The sequence below is a fragment of the Pristiophorus japonicus genome, chromosome 2 (assembly GCF_044704955.1).
Source record: "Pristiophorus japonicus isolate sPriJap1 chromosome 2, sPriJap1.hap1, whole genome shotgun sequence".
Lineage (NCBI taxonomy): Eukaryota > Metazoa > Chordata > Chondrichthyes > Pristiophoridae > Pristiophorus > Pristiophorus japonicus.
Genome location: NC_091978.1, coordinates 312558907 through 312583513, shown reverse-complemented (window position 1 = coordinate 312583513; position 24607 = coordinate 312558907). Strand labels below are relative to the sequence as shown.

General features: G+C 46.1%; 1 long non-coding RNA gene across 1 annotated transcript in view; it reads right to left on the bottom strand.

Moving 5' to 3' along the window:
• The window catches only part of LOC139247657 (uncharacterized), a 38190-nt gene extending 21188 nt beyond the window's left edge, over positions 1 to 17002 (bottom strand). Inside the window, exons 1-2 of the long non-coding RNA XR_011590950.1 lie at positions 16916 to 17002; positions 12779 to 13121 (exon numbers count right to left, since the gene is read on the bottom strand). This is a non-coding gene — a long non-coding RNA (uncharacterized lncRNA). The remainder of the gene's footprint in view (positions 1 to 12778; positions 13122 to 16915) is intronic.
• Positions 17003 to 24607: the final 7605 nt, after the last annotated feature.

The window sequence follows — 24607 nt, the reverse complement described above, 5'->3', positions numbered from 1 at the left end:
ACACGCAGCTTCCTTTAGAGGGTCAGTTAGAGGGATCGACATGGAGAGATTTGCAGAGCACATTGCTTCGAAGATGCAGGATAGATGCTTGATGCATTGGACAGCATGGAGCAATCCACCTCCAACTTGTGTGGGATCATCAAGTGGGGCAACAAAACAATGCAGGGGATAAAAGCAGCGCCCGAGACCAGTGCGAGAGCAGCGGGGGATAAAAGCAGCTATCTTGGAGCAGCGCAAACAGACCTGTGAGGGGAGGGGGAAAAAATGTATCAAAAGTTGGCATCACAGGAAAGCAGGTAAGTGATTGATTGGTAAGTATTTCGCTATTTTTCTCTTTTTTCTAAATTTGGACATTGGTTTAAATTAAGAGCCTTGGTACAGATTAAAAACTATACATAGATAATTTGATATATCAAAACTTGAAAACCTAATTAGTGAAATACAATACAATAGAGATGGCAGGGCAGGCTGCGTGCTGCGGCTGTAGCATGTGGGAGCTTGTGGACACAAGTGTGATCCACGGTGACCACATCTGCAGTAATTGTTGGTGGCTGAAGGAACTCCGGCTCAGAGTTAATGGAGTCCGAGCTTCAGACACTGCGATACATCAGGGAGAGGGAGAGTTACCTGGATGCTGTGTTCCAGGAGGCAGTCACACCAGTTAGATTAATTAATTCAAATTTGGTTTGTGGTCAGGGATAGGAGGGTGTGACTATGAGTGAGGCACGTATGGGGATCCAGAAGGTAGCTTTGGAGGAGTCTCAGCCCTTGCAATTGTCCAACAGGTACAAGGTTTTTGCTCCCTAAGTGGACGAGAGCAGGGACTGCAGGGAGGATGAGTAAACTGACCACAGCACCGTGGTACAAGGGGAAATTCAAGTTGGGAGAGTAAAAATAAATTTAGTAGTGGGAGAGGGCAGTATAGTTAGGGGGATATGGACTGTTCTCTACAGCCGAAAGCATGAGTTGCCAGAGTTAAGGACATCTCCTCTGGGCTGGAGAGGAATTTGGAGTGGGAGGGGAAAGATCCAGTTGTCGTGATCCATGTAGGTATCAACGACATAAGTAGAACAATGAAAGAGGTTTTGCTGAGGGAGTATGAGCAGCTAGGGGCTAAATTAAAAAGCAGAACCACAAAGGTAATATTCTCTTTGGCATAGGGTAAATAAGATCAGAGAGATGAATGCGTGGCTCAAAGATTGGTGTGGGAGAAATGGGTTTTGATTCATGGGTCGCTAGCACCAATACTGGGGAAAGAGGGAGCTGTTCCATTAGGATGGGCTTCACTTGAACCAGGCGGGGACCAGTGTCCTGGCTAATTGAATAACTAGGGCTGTATATAGGGCTTTAAACTAAATAGTGGGGGTGGGGGTGGGGTAAGGGGAGGGGAAATTTAAAAAGTTAAAGAGAAAGGAGAAGGCAATAGTGCAGGGTAGCAATAGAGGTAATGATAACAAGAGTATGAGAAGAAGGGATAGAGCGTATAAACATAAGAGTGCACCAGAAAGTAACGTCAGAGTAGGGAAAAATGGTAAAAAGACAAAATTAAAAACACTTTATCTGAATGCACGCAGCATTCATAACAAGATAGATGAGTTGATGGCACAGAGATAAATGGATATGAATGGGTATAAGGATGGTATCAAATTGAAAACAAAGCATTATCTGTAGCAAAGATTAGTGGTAGGCCAGAGGATTGGAATTTTTTTGGAAACCAGCAAAGGATGATTAAAAAAAAATAAAGAGAGAGAAGATAGAATAAACTAGCAAGAAATATAAAAATAGACAGTAAGAGCTTCTGCAGGAATATAAAAAGGAAGTGAGTAGCTAAAGTAAACGTTGGTCCCTTAGAGGATGAGACTGGGGAATTAATAATGGGAAACAGAGAAATGGCAGAGACTTTGAACAAATATTTTGTATCGGTCTTCACGGTAGAAGACACTAAAAGCATCCCGATAATTGATAATCAAGGGGCTATAGGGAGGGGGTAACTTAAAACAATCACTATCACTGTACTAGGCAAACTGATAGGACTAAAGGTGAGCATTTTTACCATAACTGATGGCCTGCAGCCTAAAAGAAGTGACTGCAGAGATAGTGGATAATTCCCTGGATACTAGAGAGGTCCCAGCAGATTGGAAAACCACAAATGTAATGCCCCTAGTTAAGAAATAAGGGTGACAGAAAGCAGGAAACTATAGACCAGTTAGCCTAACATTATTAAGGAAGTAGTAGCAGGACATTAAAAAAGTCATAATACAGTCAAGCAGAGTCAGTATGGTTTTATGAAAGGAAAATCATGTTTGACAAATTTGCTAGAGTTCTTTGAGGATGTAACGAGCAGAATAGATAAAGGAGAACCAGTAGATGTAGTGTATTTGGATTTCCAAAAGGCATTCGACAAGATGCCACATAAAAAGTTATTGCACAAGATAAGAGCTCACGAGGTTGGGGGTAATATAGTAGCATGGATAGAGGATTGGCCAACTAACAAAAAACAGAGAGGCAGGATAAACGGGTAATTTTCAGGTTGATAAACTATAACTAGTGGGGTGCCACAGGGATCAGTGCTGGGCCTCAACTATTTACAATCCATATTAATGAATTGGATGAAGGGACTGAGTATAACATAGCCAAATTTGCTGATGATACAAAGATAGGTGGGAAAGCAAATTGTGAAGAGGACACAAATAATCTACAAAGAGATATAGATAGACTAAGTGAATGGGCAAACATTTTGCAGATGGAGTATAATGTGGGAAAATGTGAGCTTATTCACTTTGGAAGAACAAAAAAGCAAATTATAATTTAAATGGAGAGTGATTACTAAATGCTGCGGTACAGAGGCATCTTGTACATGAAACACAAAAAGTTAATATGCAGGTACAGCAAGTAATTAGGTTGGAAAATGGAATTTTGACCTTTATTGCAAGGGGGATGGAGTATAAAAGTAGGGAAATCTTGTTACAACTGTACAGGGTATTGGTGAGACCACACCTGGAGTACTGCATACAGTTTTGGTCTCCTTATTTAAGGAGGGATATACTTGCATTGGAGGCAGTTCAGAGAAGGTTCACGAGGTTGATTCCTGAGATGAAGGGGTTGTCAAATGAAGAAAGGTTGAGCAGTTTGGGCCTATACTCATTGGAGTTTAGAAGAATGAGAGGTGATCTTATTGAAACGTATAAGATTCTGAGGGGGCTGGACAGGGTAGAGAGGATGTTTGCCATCGTGGGGGAATCTAGAACTAGAGGGCATAGTTCCAGAATAAGGGGTCACACATTTAAAATAGAGATGAGGAGCAATTTCTTCTCTCAGTGGGTTGTGAATCTTTGGAATTCTCTACCCCAGAGAGCTGTGGAGGCTGGGTCATTGAATATATTTAAGGTAGAGATAGACAGATTTTTGAATGATAGGGGAGTCAAGGGTTATGGGGAGTGGGCAGGAAAGTGGATGCCAAGTTTTGATCAGCCAACTCCTGCTCTTATTTCTTATGTTCTTACATTCCTATGTAATGCAGTCAACCATGGAGCATGTGGTCATGTCTATGCCTTTGAAGGAAGCCAAGACTGCTGCCACTCAGGCTTTGGATTCCAACATTTCCTCCAACTTGCTAAGCATCACACCACGCCTGCACAATGTTCTTGAGCAGAGCTCTGGGAGTGCTGTGGTGAAGCCCTATGCAAGTGGCAGTCAGGAAGGCAACAAGCCTGCTTCCCACCAGCCCCTCGACCAGTCCCTATGTTGGTGCCAGACAGCCAGTTGGGCCAGAAGGTCCCAGAAGTTGCTGAGAATTGACAGTCTGTCGCCGTGCTCTCTCAGGCCAGAACTCCTCGAGGTCGCCTTGCAAGACCATCTCAAGTGCCTTTAGTGGATAATCAGCAGCCTCCTTTTTCTATGCTGTAGACACTGGGCTAACTCATAGCATAAAGTATTTCTTTAAATTCAATAATGACACTCTTTAGGCAGTCTCCCTGCGGGTGTTGTGTTTCTAGTTCCGGATGAAAAAATGAAAGGCAGCAGTGAGAACAGATTTTATTAAGTTTTCTTTTGTGGTTCATAACACAACATGCACAGGACGAGAAGGAATGCTCCCCTTGGCCCCACAAGGAACATCTATTGCCCTGGCTTCCCCCCACGCCACAGACTGGACTAAGAAATTCAAGCGTGTGCAAAAAGGTTCCAATCCCTGCACTTGAATGGCTAGGCCTGAGGTACACATAATATTGGGCCTCATTATCATTGAGCTGGCAAATTGCAAGTACACAATGGCCGTCGCCAGGCAACTTACAAACTACTGGACTACTAGACCACATAATGCATTATCGTTTCCTGCCCTCATCTGCCAAAACTGTTTACTATTCCAGAATCATTCTGGAATGCAAAGATAATCCCCAGCTTCTATTCTCTATTGCTAATCATCTTCTTAAACTCTGTCTCCTCCACGTTCATCTCCAACAACAAGTGTGAGGAACTCATGGACTTCTTTGTCTCTAAGATTGAGACCATCCGTTCAGCCGCCACTGCCATATTCCTTCCTTCCCATAGCCCACTGGGCTAAACTTCTTCTAAGTTTCCCCCTGGCCTAACCCTGAACTTACATCTTTCTCCAGTTTTCCTCTGATCTCCCGTCATGATCTCTGCACGCTCATCTTGTCCATGTGACGCACTTCCTGCTCCCTCGATCCTATTCCCACCAAACTGCTGACCACCCAATTTCGCTTTCTCACTTCCATGTTCGCTGACATTGTTAATAGTTCTCTCTTCTCACGTACTGTGGCCCTCTCCCTGAAATCTGTCATCATCACCCCTCTCCTCAAAAAATAACCCTTGACTCCTCCGCCCTTGTAAAATACTGCCCCATCTCCAATCTCCCTTTACTCCCCAAAGTCCTTGAGTGTGCTGTTACCTTCCAAATCCATGCCCACCTTTTCCGCATCTCCATGTTTGAATCCCTTCAATCAGGTTTCCGTCCCTGCCACAGTACCGAAACGACTCTCATCAAAGTCACAAATGATATCCTTTGTGACTTTTCCAAAAGGCAAATTATCCCTCCTCGTAGTTCCCGACCTGTTTGCAGCCTTTGACACGGTTGACCACTCCATCCTCCTCCAATGTCTCTCCACCATCGTCCAGCTGGGTGGGATTTCACTCGCCTGGTTCCATTCTTACCTATCTAATCGTAGCCAGAAGATCATCTGCAATGGCTTCTCTTTCCATTCCCACATCGTTACCTCTGGTGTTCCCCCAAGGATCTATCCTTGGCCTCCTCCTATTTCTCTTCTACATGTTGCAACATCATCCGAAAACACGTGGTCAGTTTCCACATGTATGCTGACAATACCCAGCTCTACCTCATTACCACTTCTCTCGACCCCTCCATGGTCTCTAAATTGTCAGACTGCTTGTCTGATATCCAATTCTGGATGAAATTTTCTCCAACTAAATCATCATCATCATCATCATCATCATCATAGGCAGTCCCTCGAGTCGAGGGTGACTTGCTTCCATGTCAAAAGCTCACAGGTGTTTCAATGAAAGACCTAAAATTCCAGGTCCCGAACTAAATCTTGAAGGGTGGAAGATGCCTGCGTATGAATTTTTTTAACGTGTGGTTAAAATCCAACTAAATATTGGGAAGGCAGAAGCCATTGTTTTTAGTCCCTGCCACAGACTCCATTTCCTAGTCACTGACAGCATTCCTCTCCCTACCATCTGTCTGAGGCTGAACCACACTGTTCATGACCTTGGTGTCATATTTGGCACTGAAATGAGCTTCCGACCATATATCCACAGCATAACTAAGACCACCTATTTCTACCTCCGTAACATCGCTCGTCTCTGCCCCTGCCTCAGCTCATTCACTGCTGAAATGCACATCTATGCCTTTGTTACCTCTTGACTTGATTGTCCCAACACAGTTCTGGCTGGCCTCCCACATTCTATCCTAAGTAAACTTGAAGTCATTCAAAACTCAGCTGCCCATGTCCTAGTTCGCACCGTCCCGCTCACCCATCGCCCCTGTGCTCGCTGATCTACATTGGCTTCTGGTTAAGCAAAGCCTCAATTTCAAAATTCTCATCCTTATTTTCAAATCCCTCCATGGTCTCGCCCCACCCTATCTCTGTATTCTCCTCCAGCCCCACAACACCCTGAGATAGCGGCACTCCTCTAATGCTGCCCTCTTGAGCACCCCTGATTATAATCGCTCAACCATTGGTGGCTGTGCCTTCTGTTGCCTCGGCCCTAAGCTCTGGAATTCCCTGTCTAAACCTCTCCGCCTCTCTACTTCTCTTTCCTCCTTCAAGATGCTCCTTAAAACCTATCTCTTTGACCAAGCTTTTGGCTTTTTGTTCTAATTTCTCCTTATATGGCTCGGTGCGAAATTTTGTGTCATAATACTCCTGTGAAGTGCCTTGGGATATTTTACTATTTTAAAGGTGCTATATAAATACAAGTTATTGTTGTTGTTGTTATAAATGCGAGAATGTTGGAAAGTCAACCTTTCTAGCCAAGCTACTCAGGTCTGTAATTACCCTTGTTTACCCAGGCTGACTCTTCAATGTTACAAATATGGCAGAAATGTATCAGTAACCTGTATAGAAATTTATACAAATGATCCCTTGAATGTTGCAGTAATCAATTATTCAATTTAACTTTGTAGCAAGTAAAACAAATTAACCAGTTGTCGGTCAGGTATTTTAATTGTGGTTCAAGCTCTGGTCAACTATGAGGTTATTTATGGGAATCCACCGTGGAAAGCTTTCCGGCGACCTATTAGTCAGGAGCTAACAGGACTCACCAGACCTTTCTATCCAGTTTTTAAACAGTATTGCATGCCATGGAGTTATTTGGATTTAACCCTCTATTTCTTTGGAAAAGTTGCTAGCCATATTTCATGAGAAATGATTTGCGGCTGCGCCACTTCCATTTACAAGTGAGTTGAGGTCTGTTTCTCGTGTTTCTCTCTGTCCAAAGCCAACTGCTTACTGAGCTCTAAGATAAAAGTTCATGGCCTGCTTTGATTGAGGCTGGGTGTCACTGCTTGTTTTTGTTAACCAAGGGCCCATAACATAAACACTATAGCTTATTTTACTGCGAATTAACAGACTCATGCGTGAAAGAGACATGTGTACAGTCTAGGGAACTTCCACCAGTTGTTTCAACTTTAAATCCATCTGAATGTACCATCTCAGCAAAACTCAGAACAAAAGAGGAAGAAAAAATGCAATAAACAAAATTGAAGTAAATACTAAATATCCCCAAAACTGTGAAGTTTTAAATGAGGAAAATAATATATTTTCCAGTTAACTTCCATTTGTCTGTTTATGCTTTGAATTTATTATCTGATTTCAAAAACATAACTGAATGATTGAAAGGTCAAATGGACTTGGGACATGTAGTGAACATTCAGCAACATGTCAAAATGGAGAAAACCCCAATTCATATTTTATCAACCTATTCTAATCAAAATGTGTACACAATAAATTAAAAATAGATGCTTCAGTAAGTTGAAGAGTACATTAATAGTAATATTACAGTTTTCAAAATATTTTTTCCCATGACTTTTGCAAAATTAGCTAGCTATAGGATTTATTTTATTTCCATCAGTGTCCACATGTGATCCGCACAATTGTGGAATGGTTTCTAATTGTACTTGGGATGGGGAAGAATCATTTTTCTATTGAGCCTCTTCCTACAGTAAGGAAGAGTTGCACCTGCTTTTGCAGAAGAACATTTATTAGTTGAACTTCACACGTGAAGCTGAAACATGAACAGCCCCACACTAAGGGATCAGTACATCACTCAGAGTACCGTAAATCTGCAGCAGTAACATTGATTAGACTTTGTGAATAATCTGCTGTTCAAAATAGTTCTGGAGGAAAGATTTGGGCTAGAAATTCGGTATCGGCCATTTTAAGGTAATAAGCCCGCTTGGTTGTTAAGTTTAGCGCCTGGCAATAATTAACGCCATCGACCGTGAAATCGCCCCAAGTGGGAAATGGAGCAGTAAATCAAGCGTTACACACTACTCTTAGGGCGCTAAAGGCGGCAAGCGGAGCGCTAAGGTCACAGCGTCATCCGGTTGTTAATGGACAGGTAATATGATGCTGCATAGCCTCATTCTGATCATTGCAGCCTGTGCACTCTTATTGAGAGGGAGAAGATGGCAGATGTGAGACGTCGGCAGCGTGCCCACCGCTTCTCAGATACTGCCTGGATGCTCTACTCGGTGCAGTGGAGAGGCGAAGGGATGTCCTGTACCAAGACACTGGCAGGAGGCCACAGTCAAATGCCTTTAGGTGGCTATGGCACAGCAAGTGCCAGGAACATGGTGCCCAGAACCATGATGCAATGTCGCAAAAAGTTCAATGGCCTCACTCGGATCGTCAGGGTGAGTACCTTTTCCATATACCTTACCATGCCATCATCTGAACCTCATTGTCTCACACAATGTATAGTATGTGCAATATCTCCTCATTCAGTAGGTTAAGAATCCCATGCTCTTCCTTGGTGAAGACAGATGCAAAGTTAGGCTTTGCTTCCTTAACCATATCCTGGGCCTCCATGCACAGGTTTCCTTTCTGTTCCCTACTTAGCCCTACCCTTCCTCTTGCTACCTTTTCACTCTTTATATGCATATGGAAGACGCCGGCCTTACCTTTACTGTTAGCTGGTATCCCCCAAATCCCAGTATTGACACACCAACTGTGTGCAGTTATTGAGAGTTAAATGCACATGTGACAACTTTCATACAGTCTCCTTCTTCTTCTTCTTAGGCAGTCCCCCTGAGCCAAGGATAACTTGCTTCTACACCAAAAGGAATTCTAAGGTGACTGATGAGCTCAAGGTGTGCCAGGTCCTGAACTTCATTTTAAAGGGTGGAAGATGCCGGTGTGTGAATTATTTTAACATGGGGTGGCCATTGCACACCAGCCACTATATTGACTTGACAGAGCAAGGTCTTGGTCCAATGGCAAATTGTATTTATAGAGTGTCTTTAACGTAGTAAAGCATCACAAGTCACTTTACAGGAGTGGTTATCAATGTGAAATTGGTATTAACAGGCTAATGTATCAAGAAGTATCTCAAGAAAATGTGTTCATAAATCAACCTAGTTATTTTAACTTTACATGGATCAGTGGCGAAGCAGGCTGTGGAACATTAGTTTAGACTGCCAATATTTTATTTTAAATAGATGAAAAAAAGTAAGAAAGAAAGACTTGCATTTATATAGTGCCTTTCATGACCACCAGATGTCTCAAAGTGCTTTACAGTCAATGGAGTACTTTTGGAGTGTAGTCACTGTTGTAATGTGAGAAATGCAGCAGTCAATTTGTGCACAGCAAGCTCCCACAAACAGCAAGTGATAATGACCAGATAATCTTTTTTTTTGTTATGTTGATTGAGGGATAAATATTAAATTTGCACATCAGCACGGGCTTGACAGGCTGAATGGCTTCTTCCATGCTGTAACCATTCTATGATTCTATGATCACTTAGTATCCAAAAATCTATCTATCTCTCCTTCTTTAAGACAGTCCTTAAAACCTACCTCTTTGACCAAGCTTTTGATCATCTGTCCTAATAACTCCATACAGTAACATCTATTCAACTATGCAAGGCACATCTGACAGATGGATAGATGCACACTAACTCAGACATTCTCTGTTTGTTATTGCAGGCCAAGCTGCCGCATAACCACCGGCAGCAGATGCGCACCAATGGAGGAGAGCCTGACCTCCAGGCCCTCACCAAGGTCGAGGGCCACGTAGCCGCCATCATGGATGCACAAGTGGGTTCAGTTGTGGTTGGTGAAGCCGAGCCCCCTGGGGACAGTGAAGGTATGTTCATGACCTTTCCCTCTTCTATCACACCACTTACTCCTGACACCACAATTCTTTCCCACTTTACATGTAACTGTCGTCTATCAACTCGTTGTTCCATTCTTGCCCCCTCCTCTACACGTAACCATTCGTCGTTGGCTTTGTGCTTTCAGATAATCAGCCAGAAGCCCAGGAGCCTGTCCGTGAGCCCTCCATTACCAGCAATGGGGGAGACGAGAATGAAGGGGTGGACAGTTTTCTGCCAGTCGCAGAGGAGCCAACAGCCTCAAATAATGGGGACTCCACCTCGGTGGAGGACAACGTGCTCGTGGGGTCTGATGTGGGTGATGCTCCGGAACCCAGTAGCTTGCAGCAATGCCACGGGGGCCAGCTCCCCAGAGGGTGAGGCGGTATCTGAGTGCTGCTCAGCAGGACTCAGATGAGGACCCCGACGTGGAGGTTGTGGCCAGAAAATCACTGCGAATGCTCAGCGAGCGTATGGGTGCATTGGCAAGGTTGCCTGAGAGTTTAGATGCACTTGATCAGGATGTCAGCATTCCGGCTCCCACCGCTGCCAATTCGTCTTTGTACCTGCCGTTGTCTGCAGCCCATCCATCCGAGACTACTGCCGCCCATGCTGAGGTGCTGCAGTCTGCAGCCGGACATTCCAGGCCCAGAGCTGGTCAGGAGCGTACTGTTAGGCCACCTAAAGTCTCTGCACCACAGACGGAGCAGCCTTCAAGCAGCCATGCTGCAGGCACTGTGGTCACGTTAAGGAGGAGCAGTAGGAGGGAAAGGCAAGGGGTGGGAAATATGGGAGTAAGTCCCAATAAGGATTTTTCGCAACATGGCCATATCTCCGCATCTTTTTTTGAATATTACTGTATATATATATAGTTGTTGGTGTTTCATGGTTATTATGTGTGGAAGGTTGTTTGGAGAAATATTGTTCATGGCCCTTGCGGTTTTATTTCAGATGGGAGGATTGTTGTATATATTGTTGAACTTGCTTGTGGATTATTCTGTTTCCAGGGGTATTGGTTCATTGCTAATTAGTTGGTGAAGATGGTTCTGTGTTGTGCTGGTTGAGGACACACTCTTGTTGAAGACAATAAATTAATTATTTGACCTTTGGATTATTGTGCTCTGCTATATATACTTTGAGATTTGCAGGGCGCTGCGCGATGAGTTCAGCACATAGCGATGTGACTATGATGGGCACTTTCCATGTGTTGCATCATTCATTGGAAGCGCTGCATGATGAGGTGCTGATGGGCAGCCCTTGCCTCAGCAATAGTCTCACGTTGCCTCCTCCGTTTATAAATTAATCTGACTTTATTGGCCAAGCATTAAGAAGTACTTAAACATGATGATCAATCCTGCATTGAGAGCTGACCTTGCTGGATTTTGTTCCTTGCGCAGATTTACCGATGCGCAGGAAATGTGTTAGATGTATTAATAGCTGATGAATCAGCAGCTCTTAAATGGCTGCTGCAAAGCTGCATTGTGAAAAATGTGACATTTCACTTCACAATTGAAGACAAAAACAAGGAGAGACAGGAGCGGGTCTGCTGCTCTTGAGCATGCTGTTTTGGAGATCTTACCCAGAAGGTGCATCACCCTAAGAGACAACGCCATTATTTGTGTCAACTCATGCCATTTCCATTGCTAGGAAATATCATTCAATAGACAATAGGCTGCTGTAAGCCCTACTGTAATTCCCCACTCCTCCTGACTAATCCAGTAAAGCATGTGAACCTTTATTTTAACTTTCTAATGGTATATTTGATTAGAATCTTAGTGGGCATAAATATGCCTGATGAGCTATTCTACTCTTGTTTCTGGCTGTCAAAAAGGGGTCATGATTCAGGACTGGGCTGGATATTCTTGGCCCCCACAGATTCATCTGTCCATTGTTCTTCCCTTCAAATAATGGTGCCATTGTTAATTGTGGGAAAATGAAACCATCTTGGGTTGGATTTTTGGCTTTGCTCATTTTGGGACAGTAATGGCGGTAGAGTGGTAAAGTTTGCGCCCGGGAAAAGTTTGTGCCTCAGTCATCAAAATTGGCCAGCTGGGTCCTGAGTGTGGGGCGGAGCGCTAAAGGAGGCGTTGCACACCTCTCTTAGGGTACTTGACCGGCTAAGCATGCGAGAATCCAGTGCTAAACAGCTAGCTTCAGAGTGCTCTAAGCGAGGCCTGGGGAGAAAAAAAACCCCACCAAAAACATTCCCAAAAATACCTCATACCACCACTACATAAATCGCAAATAAAAAAATAATCACACTTACCTGAGGTCGGCATTACTTACCTGATTGCAGCCGGTACAGGTCGGACTGCCCGTTTTCACAGGCGATCCCAGCACGGCGCTCTACACAGTGGTACAGGTCGGGCGGGAGGCAAAAATCGATCCGGTGTTGCAATCAGGAGCGTTGCACACCAGATCGCCTCTTCCGGACAGTAATGCTCCATGTCCCGCCAAAACCAGCTACGAAAACCCCAGCGGGGTGCTGGCTGCCCACCCAGAAGAGCTCACCGTTGCCATTGGATGAAAACTGGGATGAAAACAGAGGCGACCAGGAGCGGAAAATCCAGCCCCAGGACTGTAACCAGAATAGAGAGCATCCGCGTGCATAATTTTGTCTTTACGTTCACAAACTAGTTGCATGGGAATGGAATGGAACCCTGTTCTGTTCAATGAATGCTGGGGATTGAGGCTAGGTATCCATGTGGTCACATGTGTACCATCCATAATGCTCTGTGCTTTGGGGAACTCGACAAAATGGAAAGGGTATGGCACTGCTGGTTGCTTTACATGGTGAAAGTAATGAAGAAGTTTACCTTGACAAACCAGGCATCTGCCATGCACTTTATGCATTAGCGAAATATGGCATGCAATTCCATTGTTACTTCAAAGATCCAGCAATGTAGTAGGTTAAAACTGTGCTCACCTTAATAGCCACTGTCAGAGCCATCACTGTCCTGGAAATTGTCTGAAGGTCTGGCTTGGGAGGACGAGATATTTCTGTGACTACCTCACTTATGAAGGCAGCAAAGGCAGATCTCCTCAGGCATGTTGAAGTCGGTGCACCTGGTTTGTAGACATGGGTAGTTGGGTAAGGTGTGTTGGGGGAGGGGGAGGTATGGTAAAACCACTTGAGGTCAAGATGCATTTCACGTTCAGATTCTTCTCTTCCTCAGCCAAACTAAATAAATGGAGATATACCCAGTGGGCTGACCATCTTCAGAATGTTGATTGTGGCAACTTAAATTGAAACTGGCCACAAACCGCAGCTGGAAAATAAGAAATGCAAATAAATCCAAAAAATGAAAAAAAAAGAATCTGGGTCAGAACTGAAATCAGCCATGAATGCAATAGCAACAGTGCAAAAACCCTGAATGAATAAGTATTGCAACAAAACAAAGTTCCAGAACTAATGAGGTTAAAAAATTGGAAAAAACAAACAAAAAAATCACAAAACATTCCCAAGACACTATCTATTGAATCACTGAAAAAAAATTAAAAAATAAAAACGTTCTTACCTTTTCTGCAAGTCTTCATACTTACGGCTGCTGGCAGGGCTGCACGACAGGTTTCACCCTGTCGGTATTCTGAGTGCAGAATACGAGTGCGGAGAGAGCCAAATTTTTTGTGAAAACGCTATTTTGCGTCTTGCATGGCGGCACTCCTCTCCCCAACGGTACGTGGAAAGCACTGCCGCAAAATGTCACCGAATTTCCCGCCGACCAATTTTTCGCCAAATATGGTGAAATATCGCCAAAAGTCCGGTCGCTAAGTCAGCGAATTTCTAGCCCCAAGCATCTTGCGTCACATATCACCAATATATGCTCATTTATAGAGTTAATCAATGAAAACATTTGAATAATTTGCTCCTATTTGCCACTGTATTAGTCAAAGTCAAGACAAGGGAACCACAAAGATGGAGATTTGACTCTGCCCTCCTCAGGTGAGCCTCTGACCACGTTCTAGCAAAGAGTTGGTGAGCAGAGGCCAAGTGCATCCATGTGGGGAGAGGGGATAGAAAATCATATCTCTGTGGTTAACTAAGTGCAGCATTGATAATAGCCCAGTGTAGGCATCCATCCTGCACTTGGATAAACTGAGAGCAAGTACTGAAGGTAAATCATGGTAACATGCACAAAAAGAGTCGGAAAAACAAAATCCATCTTCTGTTTGCATTTTGTTTCAGTTACGTTTCTACTATTACAAATGTTGATGGGCTCCACAGAAAAAAATGCATCAATGAATGAATCTGTTTTCTATGTACACACCTGTTTCCCCCTGGCTTCTACCTCTCGATATAGTTTTTGCAGGCTTTATCTGTGACTTCTGGCTCATGAGCTCCAGTGTTTAGGTGTTAGCTTTTCAACCAGGGGTCCCTGTTTTCAATCCAGTTCCTGCCAAAACATTCCTATGAAATGCTCTAGTATAGGTTCACCAAAAGTAGGTTCAAACTGCCAAACTCTAAATGACATTGGTAGAAAGTCAAGGAGGGCATATTTTCCTCAACAGTACGGTTTGGTTTAGCAGGGCAGGAAATGTGTCTGGGAATTGTGCTGTCAGCTCCTTGCAGCCTACCTCTACTTTCAGGATTTCCTGCCAGAAGTGATGGTGGATGTTGAATACGGGCCAACATATTCAAATGACGCATCAATGCTGAAAAAGCGCCATACGATGTATTCCTGGCATCCTGCTTTGCTATGTCAGCCAGAGTGTGAAAGTCATTTTCATGCAAATTTGCTGTGGATCCCACAGGTGGCAGAGCCTCGGAGGGGCCCTGACTCCAGTAAAGCCAGCATAAACAAAACATAAACAAAACTCAAGAAAATGGTGTCTCTTTTTTTCCTGCTCTTTGTGTGCACATTATTATTCTTTCCCTGTGCCTATGTAACCTGAATTCATTCTGTGGCTATTGTGTGCACATTTTTGCTGCTGCTCCAGACCCAAACTCATTATTTCTATCTCTTGCCCCCTCTTGGGCCCTACTCTCCTATCTCCTCATCCGTTGTCCAGCCATGCCACCTTTCTTTTCTTCCCTCTTGGGTATTTTGCCTCCCCTAACCCCTGCCCCAGCCTGTCATTACTTCTCTGTCTTCCTACTCTCCTGCTGCCATTCTAGACTTGAATCCCCCTCGGATAAGCCCACAGGTACCCTCTGTGCCTCTCTCAGCATTTTCCAAAGGGCTCATTGAGGCACTCATTGCTGCAATCCCAACCATCACATCCTCCTCTCTTTCCAACCTCCCATTCCAGGATGGCGGTAGGGGCTAATATTACCAATCTCCTTCTTGTCCTGATCACCACCTTGGTCTCTGCCAACAGGCCAACAATCCAAATTTTCTTCCAGAATGTCTACTTGTTAACGAGGCATTTTCGATCCATGGACTTATTGTCGAAAAACAGGTCAGAGCATGCCCAGCGCATGGTTTGTTCAATTCCAGACCAATTTTGGAGAGAGTCCTTAAACAGATCTTAGGCCCATCAGTAACATATGCAAGGGGCCTATTATCTGTTTAAGGCACCTGCCAGGGACGCCTGAATAACATCTGAGTCAATATGGTGTTGAACATATTTCAGACCACCTTGAGGGGCGAGATAAAGCCTTGCAAAATTTGCCATTTTACCCCATTTTTGTGCCCAAGAAAATGGTGAAATGAGGTTTAATTTCGCCCCCACTTTATTCATGCAAGCCCACGAAACATGAATTGAAACATAACGTGAATTAATCTGAGAGATAGTGTGCCCAGATAAACATTAAACTCCTTAGATTGGAATTTCTGGGGGTTTTCTCTCGATCACCCACTGAAACTTTGGTGGAAAATCAGTGGAAACTAGAGAAACGGAAAAACTAACTATTTACCTTCCGCTGAAGTTACAGTGGGACTTCAGGAGACTCCCGTAGAAATTCTTACCCTTATATTGCTGAAAAGCTCGCTAAATAAAGATTGAGGTGCCTTCTGGGGACTTGGATCTGAGATAGACAAATAAAAAACTGACAGACTGATTGAGGTAATTTTCTGAGACTGCATTGCTCCAGGCTAAGTTCTCACTGCCAGCTCCTACTCGGGAAATGACCCCAATATCTCAGGGTATAAACTATGGAGACGATTATTGGGTGACTAATACCCAATGTCATCGATCCAAGGCCTGACCAATTTTCATGGTCGGATCTCATTTGAATACCATCGGCAAGTTGCTCACTGATTAGAAAATCTGGCGACTACAGTGTGGAGCCCGGGGGTGGGGGGAGTAGGGGTGTTGGTAAGGTGATGCTACTGGCCTCAGCAAAACTATTTTTAAATCTGAAGCAAACCTGTTTTCGAGAAGTAAGATCAGATAGGAGCATGGGTAAGTACAATAGATTATAGCAAAATGATATATGATTTCTCACCTTTAAAATGGTGTCAAAAATAATAATTGTCTTGAAATTTTAACAATTTTCATAATTATTGATTGATGCTGATTTCTAGGGAAGGATGAATTGAATGAATGGACTGGCCCCTCTCCTTTCCACTTATATTCATCAACTTCATGTGGAAAGTTTTTAATAAGTTCTTCAATTTCTAAGTCATGTTAAAACACATTGGGCGAGGAATTGGGCATGGTAGCGCACAACTTTAGTGTGCTAATAGTGCCGTTAGAGATCTCAAATTGCGTCCGCGGCTCGCGTGTACACTTCTGACGCGAAGTGCAACGGACGCCGTCTTGGTGAGCAGTTAACATCTGCCGGGAATATGTAGAGCAGGCAGATCATGATGTCAATCAATGTGCAACCCTAAGTTGACATCAGCGCTGCCATTTTAGAGCTCCACGCTCTAGCCGACACCCTCTCTTAAGCTGTCACAGCTGAAAATGCATTAAGCAGCATGAAGGATCCCCCAACAGCACTATTTAAAAGAATCATTAACTATTTATATGTTAGTTGCTTCTTGATCTCTTCTGGCTGTTGTCACAATTCTACATATTGTTGGTGCTTTCCAAAGTTGTTTCACGTTTTATGGGGTTGAAATTGGCAAACCTAATTCTCCTCCCATTCGGGGGGCGATAACGGAGCCCGCGGACTTGCCTTGCAGGTTAGCGGCAGCGGTAATCCCTAACACCACGGTCTCCTGTGCTCCGGAGAGCACGACATCATCCGGTGCGCAGTGTCCCGGTACCACCCCGGATGTGAACTTCAGTTCCGCCCTGTGCAGCATCGCCAGGCGTCAACACCAGCAGCTGCAGGAGGCGTTGTAAGGTAAGCCATCTGCAGCTTGTAAATCAGAAGTGATTGTGGGGTGAGGGGTACGTGGGATGCGAGAAGGAGAATTAGGTATGAAAATACCATCATCTTCAATGGATTCAGCCCCTATGCTGGCCATGGCCTCAGCAATGGCCATTCCAATAATGGCCAACACTGTCTCCTCCATGGGGGTTAGAGCTTGCAGGCAGGCCTCTCCCCCTCCGGTTAGTTCCATCTGCCTCTCGTTGTGCACCACCTTCTCCTGCAAGAGAGAAGGAAGTGTGTCAGTGAGTGTTGTGCAATATGTTTGGGTACTGTGGCTGTCATGGTTGAATAGCTTGCAGTGTTTGCAAACTGTGAGATGTGTGTGTGTGGCTTGCAACAGTGATAAATGTGGGAAGGTGAGGTGGAGCATATGTTAGGTATGATTCATGGGTATTGTTGGTTGGTGATTGATTGGGGTGTGGCTGAGGCTAGTGGTGCAGTTGGTGGGACATGTCATCTGAAGATGTATTCGCTGACCTTGACCACTCATGTGAGGTCATTAAAGTTCTTGCGGCACAGCATCCAGGTCCTCAGGACTAGACTCCTGGCAATGACCTCCATGACTATCTGCTCCCACTGCCTTTTCACTATATGTCTGTGGCACCTCCTTGCCCCCTACAGGTCTCTTCTCCTTTCCATCTCCTCCACCAAGACCTCCAGAGCAGTGTTGGAAAACCTGGGTGTCCGTTCTCTCCCATGTTCAGCCATTATTCTCTCTTTACCAGGTCAGATTCAGCTCACAAAGGACTCCCAGCCCTACTTCAGCCACAATGCAACTCCCCTTTAAGAGATGCAGGCTAGCTTTGAGCTGTGAAGGCTAGCTTAAGTAGTGCTAGAAAGCCAATGAACAGTACAGTTAGTGCTGGCTGAATGTAAAAATCATGAGAATGTGCAGTTAGTCTGAAGATGCCGTGCTGCCTGCATTACACTGAACGGGCGTGAGGTAATTGCACATCATAATCTCGGCACCCATTTTCAGGGGCTATCCAATTTATCCCCCATTATTACATAACTTCCAAGTAACATCAAAATGGCAACAACTTACCCGAATTCCTTTCCCTCGCCAAATAAAACAAGATTTGCCAAGCACTTTATCCTGAAAACAATGCCCTTTTAAACTCAGCTAGCCTCCTGTACCACTATTCTATGTTCTACTGATTACAAAGAACTGACTGCCTGTCCAGTCAGCTCTTTTCAATCAGTTGAAAAACACCAACCATACAGGAGCCATTAAACTGCACTCCCTGCATGTGTTTGAGCAGGCATGTGCCAACCTGTCACTCCCCACCTCTACAGCAGTTTGAGAAAAGAGACAAAGAAAGTGTGTAATTTGGAGGAGGGGTGGGGGCTGGTAACGAGGTGAGGCAGCAGCACAGCAAAAAAGTACAACTGTTATCGGGATATTCTCCATCTTGTGTATCTTAGAAAGCTTTGAACCTTCTTCTCCAAATCAAGCTCATGTGTTTGGTTTGGTGTAAGTGAGTGGTTCGATCATTTGTTTTTATCCGATGCATTTATGAGAGTTATGTCTCAAAAATACTTACGGTGGTGGTGGTGATGGTGGTGCGGGGGGGGGGGGGGGGGGGGTGCGAGGGAGGCGAGGGAGGCGAGGGAATTCGCTTGATGCGGATGTATCCTGCCCAGTGACCTTTTTTGTTTTAGGCAAGTGATCAATATATTAATATCTAATGGGAGATTTTACTCTGGCTACCTTGTATACTAACAATGCAACTTTCTTTGTGAATATTTCCTCATTTTTGGTATATCTGGGGAATCATAAATTCCAGCTTAACAATTCTATGGAGGTTCTTCCGCTCTCCTGTTGCAGCTCCAGTGGAAACTGGCAGAACACCCTGACTACTTCCTTGTCTCTCTTGGCACCCACACTCCCGATGTTCCTACAATCCCACTATTCTCAACATCTCTCTTTGGAAAAAACTCTGTCCCAATTCCCACATAAATTCATTCTCAATTTCCTAATTCCCTCAGCTTTTGCCCTCCTTCCATCACACGCGATCGTCTCTGCTGAACCACTTAACCTTCAGTAGGTGGTTGATCTGGGAAAAAAGGAGCCTGGGGTTGTTATTGCCATTCAGAAGGGTCCTGGAGTAATAGGCAGATTTGGCTGAGGAGGAAAAAGCAGTGTAATGCTTCACCTATGACTTCGCCGACCTTGTATTCAGCAAACCAATCATGTTCTCCCATCCATGCTGCTCATCAGCCCTCCCTCAAGTCAGAGGAGAACAAACTCGTGTATACCTGTTGCATAACTGGCCTACTCATGAATCCTCAGCCAAATCTGCCTATTACTCCAGAATCCTTATGAATGGCAACAACAACCCAAACTCCTTTTTTCCCAGATCAATCACCTCCTTAAATCCCTCTCACCCATCCCTTCCACCCTCATCTCAAACATCAAATACAAAGAGTTCCAAGATCAGGAGCATCTATGCAGCTGCCTCTACTGCTTCCTCCCATTCCTCTCACCCACTGCCTCCACTTACCCCGAGTATCCCACCCACTGCCTCCACTTACCCCGAGTATCCCACCCACTGCCTCCACTTACCCCGAGTATCCCACCCACTGCCTCCACTTACCCCGAGTATCCCACCCACTGCCTCCACTTACCTCGAGTGCCCCACCCACTGCCTCCACTTACCCCGAGTATCCCACCCACTGCCTCCACTTACCCCGAGTGTCCCACCCACTGTCTCCACTTACTCCGAGTGTCTCACCCACTGCCTCCACTTACCCCGAGTGTCTCACCCACTGCCTCCACTTACCCCGAGTGTCCCACCCACTGCCTCCACTTACCCCTAGTATCCCACCCACTGCCTCCACTTACCCCGAGTATCCCACCCACTGCCTCCACTTACCAAGAGCATCCCACCCACTGCCTCCACTTACCCCGAGTATCCCACCCACTGCCTCCATTTACCCCGTGTGTCCCACCCACTGCCTCCACTTACCTCGAGTGTCTCACCCACTGCCTCCACTTACCCCGAGTATCCCACCCATTGCCTCCACTTACCCCGAGTGTCCCACCCACTGTCTCCACTTACTCCGAGTGTCTCACCCACTGCCTCCACTTACCCCGAGTGTCTCACCCACTGCCTCCACTTACCCCGAGTATCCCACCCACTGCCTCCACTTACCCCGAGTGTCTCACCCACTGCCTCCACTTACCCCGAGTGTCTCACCCACTGCCTCCACTTACCCCGAGTATCCCACCCACTGCCTCCACTTACTCCGAGTATCCCACCCACTGCCTCCACTTACCCCGAGTATCCCACCCACTGCCTCCACTTACCCCGAGTGTCTCACCCACTGCCTCCACTTACCCCGAGTATCCCACCCACTGCCTCCACTTACCCCGAGTGTCCCACCCACTGCCTCCACTTACCCCGAGTGTCCCACCCACTGCCTCCCCTTGCCCCGAGTGTCTCACCCACTGCCTCCACTTACCCCGAGTATCCCACTCACTGCCTCCACTCACCCCGAGTATCCCACCCACTGCCTCCACTCACCCCGAGTGTCTCACCCACTGCCTCCACTTACCCCGAGTGTCTCACCCACTGCCTCCACTTACCCCGAGTATCCCACCCACTGCCTCCACTTACCCCGAGTATCCCACCCACTGCCTCCACTTACCCCGAGTATCCCACCCACTGCCTCCACTTACCCCGAGTATCCCACCCACTGCCTCCACTTACCCCGAGTGTCCCACCCACTGCCTCCACTTACCCCGAGTGTCTCACCCACTGCCTCCACTTACCCCGAGTATCCCACCCACTGCCTCCACTTACCCCGAGTTTCCCACCCACTGCCTCCACTTACCCCGAGTTTCTCACCCACTGCCTCCACTTACCCCGAGTGTCTCACCCACTGCCTCCATTTACCCCGAGTATCCCACCCACTGCCTCCACTTACCCCGAGTATCCCACCCACTGCCTCCACTTACCCCGAGTATCCCACCCACTGCCTCCACTTACCCCGAGTGTCTCACCCACTGCCTCCACTTACCCCGAGTATCCCACCCACTGCCTCCACTTACCCCGAGTGTCTCATCCTCTGCCTCCACTTACCCCGAGTGTCCCACCCACTGCCTCCACTTACCCCGAGTATCCCACCCACTGCCTCCACTTACCCCGAGTATCCCACCCACTGCCTCCACTTACCCCGAGTGTCTCACCCACTGCCTCCACTTACCCCGAGTGTCCCACAACTGCCTCCACTTACCCCGAGTGTCCCTCTTACTGTCTCCACTTACCCCGAGTGTCCCACCCTCTGCCTCCACTTACCCCGAGTGTCCCACCCACTGCCTCCAGTTACCCCGAGTGTCCCACCCACTGCCTCCAGTTACCCCGAGTGTCCCACCCACTGCCTTCACTTACCCCGAGTGTCCCACCCAAGCCAGCCCAGTACCGCTGTCTGTTTCAGTTCCTCACCATCTCGCCGACCTTCTCAAAGCTCATATCCTTGAGATGTTGGCTTTGATGTAAGTGGGGGTTAGATTATTTGTTTTTTTGCTGTGTATTGATGAGATTTAAGTCTCAAAGATATTTAAGGGGGAGGGAAATTGCTTGATGCAGATATACACCTCCTGCTCCCTTGATTCTTCCCCACTCAATTCTATAGCACTCAACTCCCCTTCCTGGCCCACACACGAGCTGACATTGTCAATGGTTCCCTTTCCTCAGGCACCAACACTTTCAAAATCGCTGTCATTAACCCCTTCCTCAAATAAACCACCATTCCCTCATCTGTTTTCTTCAACTACCACCCCATCTCCAACCTCCCCTTACTCGTTAATGTTCTCAAGCACGTCCTTGCCTTCCAGCTTGTTGCTCGTCTCTCCTGAAACTCCTTTGAACATCAGAACATAAGAATTAGGAACAGGAGTAGGCCATCTAGTCCCTCGAGCCTGCTCCGCCATTCAACAAGATCATGGCTGATCTGGCCGTGGACTCAGCTCCACTTACCCACCCGCTCCCCGAAACCCTTAATTCCCTTATTGGTTAAAAACCTATCTATCTGTGACTTGAATACATTCAATGAGCTAGCCTCAACTGCTTCCTTGGGCAGAGAATTACACAGATTCACAACCCTCTGGGAGAAGAAATTTCTTCTCAACTCGCTTTTAAATTGGCTCCCCCGTATTTTAAGGCTGTGCCCCCTAGTTCTAGTCTCCCCGACCAGTGGAAACAACCTCTCTGCCTCTATCTTGTCTATCCCTTTCATTATTTTAAATGTTTCTATAAGATCACCCCTCATCCTCTGAACTCCAACTCTATCATCATAAGATAACCCCCTCATCTCCGGAATCAGCCTAGTGAATCGTCTCTGTACCCCCTCCAGAGCTAGTATATCCTTCCTTAAGTAAGGTGACCAAAACTGCACTGAGTACTCCAGGTGCGGCCTCACCAATACCCTGTACAGTTGCAGCAGGACCTCCCTGCTTTTGTCCTCCATCCCTCTCACAATGAAGGCCAACATTCCATTCGCCTTCCTGATTACCTGCTGCACCTGCAAACTAACTTTGGGGGCAATGTTACCTGAAGAAATAGAAGGGTTTGGAGCGTGGAGGTAGTTAAATTGTTGAAAATCAGAATCCCTCCAACATTTACAGGTTTAATGGAGGCGGGACGGGGACGAGCAGCCACGCCTTTGCCAGGAGGTGGGATGTCGATTTAAATATTATAATGAGGCTGGAAGTCTCTCTTTATCCACCAACTTGGTTTGAACTGTAGTTGGTCAGGTGGCCTCGCAAGGCCTCGATCACCTTCCCTGTCGCACCCACCACCCCCCTCGCTACGATCATCCTGAGGCTGGCCACAATCCACTGTTGGCCAGCCGCGATCTGTTCCACCTCCTCGCCCCCCCACCTCCGTCCTTCACTGGCCGCAATCCTCCTCATCTCCCCACCCCCCAGTCCCTCGCCAGCTACGATCCTCCTCGCCCCCCTACCCCCGAAGTCCATCGCTGCCCGCGAACCTCCTCCCTCCCCGCCCCACCCCCAGTCCCTCGCCGGCCACGATCCTCCTCACCTCCCCCCCCAGTCCCTCGCTTGCCACGATCTTCCTCACCTCTCTCCCCTTCCCTCAATGGCCAGCACCAGCTCCCACCCGATCCCTCCATCCTTCCTCCCTCCTTCCTAGTGCCGCAGGCCTACGGAAACCTGTTCGCCCGGGTTTCCTGGCCACATCGGAATCTCCCAGCCAACCCATGAAAATCCCAACCGTTTGAATCTCACCAATATGGTTTCAACTCCTCACAGAACTGAAATAGTCCGAGCCAAAAGTCATGAGTGATTTATTTTGTGACTGTGATCATGGTACATTATCCCTCTTCAACTTTTCTACAGCATCGAATTCCTTTGCACTTATTTGTGAAAAAACTTACTGTCATGTATTCAACCAGATTTTAACCCATGTATAATCTGAGCTAAGTTGTACACTGAGAACAATGACCACTAGGTGGTGAACTTGTGGGAGACACTCCTAACCTCGACCTTCAGATATAAAAGGGGAAGCTCCACCCACTTCCTGCACTTGAGTGCTATGAAATAAAGGACAGGTCACAGACTGACCTTCTCTCAAGCATGGGCCTCGTGTGCATTTATACTGTATAATAAGGACGTATCACTTACAATGTTTCTTTAGGTTAAAGGTGCTCGATAAAGACAAGTTGCTATTGTTCTTACTAATTTGGTCCATGTCACTAAAGCAGACAAAGTGCTCAGGAACTTGAGATTTTCTTTTACTGTAACTGTCATTTTGAAGCATTGGTTTATGCTGTTGGAAAGGCCCAAGCTGAAATTTCCATCAGTTTTGAGGGCAAAAGTGTAGCCTCCCAACAGAGGATGATCCAATGCTTTCCTGACTGACCCGGCTTTCCTGGCTTTCCAGATATCAGCAATGTCAGCAATACTACCTTCCTGCCATTGTTACCAACAAGGGAGGAAAATTCTGCAGTTTGCAACAGTTTTTAATGCAAAACTCCTATTTGCACTCCAAGGCTAATGTACCTGCCAGAGGGAAAATTCTATCTGAAAACAAATCCACTGCCAAAGAAGAATGTATGGCTGAAAATTAAACAAGGCATTTTTTTTAAAACCCTTCCATTTTATTTTAGCAGATGAAAATTCCACTTATGTAACTCACATAGAATCTTATTGTTTGGTTGCTATTTGTGAGATAACTTCTGCAATTCATTGGTGCAAGTTGGGAAACAGCAGATACAGAATTTATATGGACTTACAGCTGGTTTCTGATCAATTCTTTTGCTCGGTTATTGATGGTCTACAGAATAGACTTTATGGGCCCAAATTTGGCCCACTTGTTTTTTCGGCGCACTCACGTGAGATGCGGCAACTTCCTATGATCCAAACGGCACCAAAAAGATGTCCCCGGATTCTGGCCCCTCTGCTGACTCTCCCGGGGCGTTGCGTGGTGTGGCGAATCCATTGGGGGCGGAGCTAGGGCCCAGCGC